This window comes from Elephantulus edwardii, unplaced genomic scaffold, assembly GCF_000299155.1.
Source record: "Elephantulus edwardii isolate Elephantulus edwardi_28Jun2011 unplaced genomic scaffold, EleEdw1.0 scaffold00089, whole genome shotgun sequence".
NCBI lineage: Eukaryota > Metazoa > Chordata > Mammalia > Macroscelidea > Macroscelididae > Elephantulus > Elephantulus edwardii.
The window spans coordinates 7,979,180-7,986,558 of NW_006399839.1; the positions used below are offsets into that span (position 1 = coordinate 7,979,180).

At 52.3% G+C, this 7,379-nt stretch overlaps 1 pseudogene; it reads right to left on the reverse strand.

Annotated features, from left to right (window-relative positions):
* The window catches only part of LOC102868675, a 58,269-nt pseudogene that overhangs the window by 19,652 nt on the left and 31,238 nt on the right, over nucleotides 1-7,379 (reverse strand).

Here is a 7,379-nt window from a genome sequence, read left to right on the forward strand (position 1 = left end):
GGGGCGGGCGCGCGGGGACCTGGAGTTGAATCTCTCGGGGCTCTGGGTTTACGGGCGGGGAGGACCCCAGCTCGGGAGCATGAGCTGGGGATCCCTCTCCCGAGACTTGGGAGAGGATCCCGCGGGAAGATCCCGCACCGGGCAGCCCGTGGATCCTGCACCACCCGGCTAGACACACTCGTTCCCTGGAGAGAATCTGATTCCGGGCCTGGGGGGTCCTGCTCAGTCTCCTCCAGCCTGGGGGTGGTGGAAGGTGACTGGGGACTGCGAGCGAGTGGATCCCTTCCCCCTCACGTTGGTCTGAACCTGGCGAGTGGATTCCAAGAGAGATCTGGTGACCAGGAGTCAGGAGAGACCTGGGGATCCGGGGTACCCAGCCTGGGGCTGCTGGGATCCGGATCTGGGCGCCGGTGCGTGTTGAAGGCCCCAGAGGTGGACGTTCGGGAGCTAGGGCGCAGAGCGAGACGGAGCTCGGGGCAAGGGGGTCCTGGGTGTCGTGGTGCTCGGGGAAGAACGCCCTCCTTTAATGTCCTGCGCCCCCCGGTACGCGCCTTCCCTGGGATTAAAGCTGCGGCCCCCGACTCCCAGGCAAGCCTTGATGGCCCCTTTGGCTGTGCCATCTGGGGATGAGGGGACGTGGGTGGGGCCCTCGGGCAGGGGAAGCGGCCGGTTGACCCTCGCCCGGACCCTGACCTTTCCACTCCTTCCTGGCGCGTACTCATACTCGCCTTGGAGCCAGAGCCGGGGCGCCGCGCCCTGAAACCCTGCTGTCCGTCCCAGAGCCGGGCGTGTGACCTCTGCGCGCGCCGCCTGGGTGGCCAGGGCTTCCTGCAGACCCAGCCCAGAGGGAGCTTTGCGTTTTGGGCAGCTGCCATTGCCGTTTTGAAAGGACAAGAGTATACCTGTTGCAGCTCAGTCCATTCTCGTTCCTAGTGACCATGGCAGACATAGTAGAACTGTCGCCCTGGTCCCAAGACTGGACGTCTTTGCCAAAGCAGTTTCCTTCTTCCACCCCTTTCCATTTAACAGATGAGCCTTGAGACGCGAGGCTCTCTGAAACCTAGATCTACTGCCATTAAGTCATTTTAAACTCAGATTAGAATTGCCCTCACAGGGTTTTTAATACTGTGATTTTTCTGGAAGCAGTCTACCACCACATCTTTTACCCACAAAGGTGGGAACAGCTCGCTGGTGGGTTCGAACCACCCACCTCTTCCTTTGAAGCCAAGCACCTAACTAACCCTTGTGCCACCAGGGCTCCAGCCATTGCACAAACCTAAGACTTCATTTGCAGCTTCTGTAAAAAACATGCAGAAGCTTTTGTGGTCAAAGCATTTAACCAGGAGCCCAAGTTTTCCTTTTATTTGGGGGGGGCAAAGTGAGGTGGGTGGGGTCATGTCCATCCCTCTTCTCGGGCTGGTTACCAATTAATAGGGACTTATGTTGGGTGCACTTGAATTGACTATGACTCATCGTGACCCGGTGAAAAGAACAGATTGCAACTTTGGCCCCATCTTGTTCCATCAACATAATCTCCACCTCAAGTTCAAGTTCATTGTTGTAGCCAATGTGTCAGTTCATCTTGTTCAGAGTCTCCCTCTCTTGTGCTGACTATCATTCCCAATGTGTCTTTTTCCAAGGACTGGTGTCTCCTGCCAACATGCCCAAAGTATGTGAGATGATGTTTCCCCGTCAGTGCCTCAGAGAACGTGCTATAAATATCAGTACTTCACTCCATTCTGTGTCTCTTTCTCATGCTCCTTTCCCCCATGTTCTTGACGGATTCAGAAGCCCCAACTCTCTGCCCTTTTTTAACTGGAGGGTTAGAGGGATTTCAACTGGCTTTTCTGTCTTTCTTCCAAACAGATTCATTGTCCCGTCAGTCCTCCCTTGCAGGGAGAAGCTCTGAGGTTTGGCTAATCAGTAACCAGGGGTTAGGATAAGACTTCTTCTGGGCTCAACTTTCTCCTGGCCGGTGCACAGAGGCTTCTAGAAAAACACCCTTGACCACAGGGCTGGTTCCCCAGGGTGTTGTGTGGACCCAGGGTTAGTCTGGATGATTTGGGGAGAATCCATTTTAAGGGATTTGTATTCCTGACACGGGTGCAGTTACTTGAAGGAAGTGTAGTGTTTCCATGCACGTTACTCATCTGAGCACGGAAACAGGTGTATTCATGCACCCGGGATGTATAAAGAAAGCTGTGCACCAGAAAGGACCCCCTCGTGGTGAATGAAGTGTGTTAGGTGTTGGATCACTAACCAGATGGGTCGGTGGTTTGAATCCACCATCAGCTAATTGAAGAAAGTTGGGCGACTCCTCCGGTAATGATTTACAGCCTCAGAAGATTACTATGAGTGAGAACCACCATGGTGGCATTAACTCTGGTGGTTTTTAACTTCTCCACCTGGAAGGAGCCCTTGTGTACTGGTTAAAGAGCTCTCCTGCGTGCCAACAGGGTGGAGCTTTGGTGGCCTGGTGGGTAAGGACTTTTGCTGTCAACCCAAAGGCAGCCGGCCGGTTCAAATCCACCAGCTGCTCTGTGGGAGAAAGGCGGACCATCTCCTCCCAGGCAATTTACAGCCTCTGAAAACTCACTGGAGGGTCAGCTAGGAGTCTATTCCGACTTGATAGGAGTGAGTAGCTGTCGTTGTTACCGTCAAGCCAGGTCGTGTTGTGGGGGTCTGGGTTGTAGAAGAGAGTTCTTCAGCCTGCCCAGCACAGCGACCTGCCCCTCACAGTGACGTTTATTTATTCAAGGCCGATGGTGGTGGAAAGGTGGAAGGACCAGCCAGCTGCCTGACCCTGAGCGGGTCTTCTTTCTCTCAACATCACCAGGAAACCGCCTTTAAAGACAGGGTAATGATGGGCAGGGTCCAATGGTGATTAATTTTATAGAACATAATGCATGGGAATGATTGTATGAAATACATGTGAATGAAGAAGAATGTGAAACACAATGCATACGAACTTTGTAAGCAAACCACTAAAAAATAAAAAAGAGGGGCAGGGAATAAAGCCCCAGAGGAGCACTCTGTATGTGGATCAGTTCACTCATTCATTAACAAGACACCCCAAGGCTAACAGCTGCACCCTTAAGGGGGAAAGCTTTAGGGAGACGGGGGTGCTGCAGCCTGCTTGCCCGGGGAGGATAGGGCTCCAGGGGTCCTGGAGGGTTGGGGGCCTGACTCAGGGAACCTTTGTGCAAAGGCCTAGGGGAGGGTCAGGAGTGGAGCATGGGTGTTGGCCAGGAGGCTGGCTGGCGCCAGGTCAACCATGCTCAGGAGTTTGGACTTTATCCAGGGCTGTGGGGCCCTGCAGAAGATATTCTTTGGGAGGATAATGGAGTTGGATGTGTATTTGGGGATGCTTGCCCTAGCTGTCCTGGGGAGGGGGACATGAGAGGAGTCTGGGGGTCCAGAGAGGGGGCGCTGTTAGAATATTCCAGGTGAGAGACCCGGGGGCAAAGGAGGAATAGGATTGAAGGGTGTTGGTTACCAATTCTGATTTGATCAGTGCTCTTGTTTTGGGAGCCACTGAATGAAAGTCTTTGGCCAATGTAGGGAAGGTGACCTAAATGTTATAAATAATTATAATTATCAGTGTTTACTTTAATTCTGCAAACTTTCCTGAGCAAATTGCCTGCCTGCTGGGAGGCACAGTCATACGCTGTTCTTAGGGACCTCTTCCACCAGGGATCCCACCACCAGTCTTCTTAAGGGAAGCGGGATGTGCATAGTATACCCATTTCACAGATGCTGGCCTCAGTGGCCTGTCTTGGTCGTCATCATCATGGCAGAGCTTGCATTTGAACTCACTTGTACTTTGCAACTTGTGGACATTGGGGTCATTGAGGTCATGGAGCACCCACAGGTGCTGTTAAGGCCCAGTTGGGGTGCAGTGTGGCTTCCAGGAGGCAGGTGGGGCCGTGTCCAAGGGACATGAGGGCTGAGGAAGAGGGAGCTGACCAGATCACTGGTCTTCCCTGCCAGGTTAATTCTGACTGCTGGTGAATTCATTGGTGTAGAGGAGACAAAGGCCCTGGGTCTTCAAGGCTGTCAGCTTTTAGAAGCAGATTGCCAGCCCTGCTTTGTGAGGCACCCCTGGGTAGGTTTGAACCATCAGCCTTCCGTCTAGTTGTGGTTGTGTACCGTCATGTTGGAAGCTGACCCGTTGCTGACCCTCCAGGTTTTCAGAGGCAGCAAATCGCGTGGGAGGAGATTGCCCATCTTTCTCTTGTGGGACAGCAGGTGGATTCGAACCACGTACCTTTACATTGGCAGTGCAGTTCCTTACCACTGAGCCACCAGCTGAGTGCATAACTCCCCAGCTTGACAGGGATAAATCCTGGTCCTGCCTTTCTCTTTTGTCGCCTTGGTCATGGCACTGGCTCCTTACATCTGTGAAATGGGTTCATAGTAGCTTATGTCCTCCCTCAAAAAGATCTCTAAGCTGGTTCGGTAGTGCGTGGACCAGGCCCAGCATCTGTGGTGCGTACGATTGTTGTCAGTACAGCCTGGCTGCAGAATGTGTTCCAGGTACTGCCTGTGTGTGCGTGGAGGACGTAGAGAGGGGATGTCTAATAAGGACCTCGAACTGCATCCGAAAAGGTGGAGAGGACACAGAGGGGGAAGGCTTTCTCAGCAGAGGAAGGTGGCAAAGACATGCTCATCTGGAGAATCCTATACTGATGGGAATGAGTGGCAATGTCAATTAGAGTTGTTGTTGTGACCCCTGGCGACTCTTTGTACAGCATCTCTGAACCCTGTCCTGGCCTAAGCCAGTGTCACTGACTCTAACACACCAACCCCCATTGCCCCAGTCACTGTGTCAATCTGTCTCATCTGGGGTCTTCCTCTGCTGCGCTGTCCGTCCGCCCTCCCGAGCATGATGTCCTTCTCCAAGGACCTGTCTCTCCTGGCCATGTGCTCAAAGTATGTAAGACAAGCTTCAAAATCCGAGCCTTCACTGAGAAACTTGGTTTCACCCTCTCCATTTGTTTTCTTGGTGGTGTATGGTACGTTCAAGACTCTTCTCCAGCAGCAGTAAATATCTTTATGCTCCACTCCTCTCTGAATAGGGAGCTGTGGTGGCCTGGTGGGTAAGGAGTTGTGCTGCCACCACAGAGGCAGGTGGTTCAAATCCACCAGCTGCTCTGAGGAAGAAAGATGGGGAATCTCTTCCTGTGTGACTTCCAGCCTCTGAAAACCCACTGGAGGGGCGGCTGTGGGTTAGTTCCAATTGGATGGTATGAATACCCAAACACCTAAAGACGGGAGGCATAGGGGACGCCTTCCCCTTCACCCATTTAGAGTATAGCGCGGTGACTGCGGAGAAGCGGCTTCCCTTTTGGAGCCTCACTTTTCCCCATCTGTAAAATGGGAGGGTTGGAGGGAATGTAGATACAGCCCCCAGTGCATTGTAGCAGCGCCTGCTCGGTGACCTTGTTCTCTGTGATGTGAGGCGGGCTGTGACCTTGTTCTCTGTGATGTAAGGCGGGCTCCGCGTCTTCTGCTTGATTTTTTGATTCATTGCAGTGAACCCAAGAGGTGCCTATTTGAGGGATGGGGGGGGGACCTTCATATGTTCTAGTCAGTGAGGCTGAGTGTTCAGTTCTTTATGACTTGTTCAAGGTCAAGGTGTGGACCAGCTGGGATTTGAACTTAGAACTCCCCCCCCCCCCAAGCTATGTCCTGAAGTGAGAGTAGCACTAGTTCTTTGGACTTAATGTTCTTTTCCAAGCCTAATGTTATGGGGATCTGGTGGCTTAGTGAGAGGGCATTGTGCTGCCAACCCAAAGGTACATGGTTCCAATCCACTGGCTGCTCCTTGGGAGAAAGATAGGTAGTCTCTTCCTGTGTGTTTTACTGCCTCTGAAAACCTCTACAAGTTGTTTCTGACTCAGCGTTACACAACCACAATGTGAGAGCCCCACAATGTGAGAGCCCCACAATGTGAGAGCCCCCAGCTTTGCTCCAGGCCTGCTTCGTTAGCCAGTGCAATCTAGCGAGAGTTTATTCCGAGGGTGAATGGGACGAAAGCAAAGAGAGACCATGCAAAACAGCCAGGATGAATAAATAAAGACCAAGTAAACGTGTTAATTCAGATATTCATTAAGAAAGGAACACGGAGTAAACTTTAGTAGGAAAAATACTCCCCCTCAAGAGGGGAGAGTAGTTCTATCAGAGAGAGAGAGAGACAGACAGTAAGAGACAGACTGTGACAGACAGAGAGAGGTGAGACAGCCCCTCAGGTAGGAATCGACCCCCCACGTTTGAATCCGTGCTCCCTTCCCAGAGATGGGTCTTTGGTAGAACTTCATTGTTTCTGTTGGCATCTTCTGATTTGCCCTGTTAACTGCTGCTTTTTTAATTGTCATTCCTTCCCCCGTGTCTTCCCCTTCGAGGTCGTTTCTTCCTTTGCTCTCTCTGACCTGAACCCTTCACCGCTCAGAGGTGGTTGCTGACTTCCACTTTTCAAACCCCTGTCATCTTAGCTGACGTCACTGTTTGAATTGAAGGGTTTGGGCCCATTGCTGCTGCGTTTAGTCCAACTCCCAGTGACCCCATGGGGCAGCGGAACTGCCGCCTGTGGCTTCCAGGGCTGGGACTGGTCAGGGAGTGGGCTGCCACCTCTTCCCCCCTGGAGAGGCTGGCGGGCTGCCCACCTTTAGGCCACAGCGTGTGCCACCGGGCATTGACGGAGGAACCCTGAGCTGTGCCTTTGCACACTGTTTTCTCTGACGAGGTGGTTTTGCCGAGCATCTTACGTGGGCGAGACAGTCAGGCTGTGGGAGATGAAAAAGGAGCCCTCGGTTAAACCCTGGGCGCAGTCGGATGGGAAGAGGGGAGGGGCCAAGACAGACAGAGACAAGAAGGCTAATCCTCGTGATCAGACGTGGATTTGACGTCCAGTAAGAAGCCTGTGGCCGCCGTGCATGCTGAGTGTTCAGCTAAGTGACCTTTGAGACGTTTTTCAGCCTTGTCTCCATTAAGAACCTGGACACTTCAAAGAAATTAACTTGGGATAGTCACGTCTCTCAAGTCAGAAGTCTCCCTCTCTCTTTCTCTCTCTCCCTTTCTTCTCTCTTCTTTTATCTTTCTCTGTCTCTCTCTCACACCCCTCCCCCCCAAAAACCATAATTTGTCTTGTGAAAATAGCTCAAACCCAACCCTTCTCAGATGACAAAAGATATATGTGTGTGTGTGTGTGTGTGTGTGTTGTTGTTAGTGCTGTCAAGTCACCTGTGACTCATAGCGACCCTGTGTACAAGAGCCCTAAACCCTGCTGTCCTGTGCCAATCTTATTGTCTCCGACACACCTACCCCCATAACCCTAGTCACTGAATCAGTCCATCTCATCAAAGGTCTTCCTCTCCTGC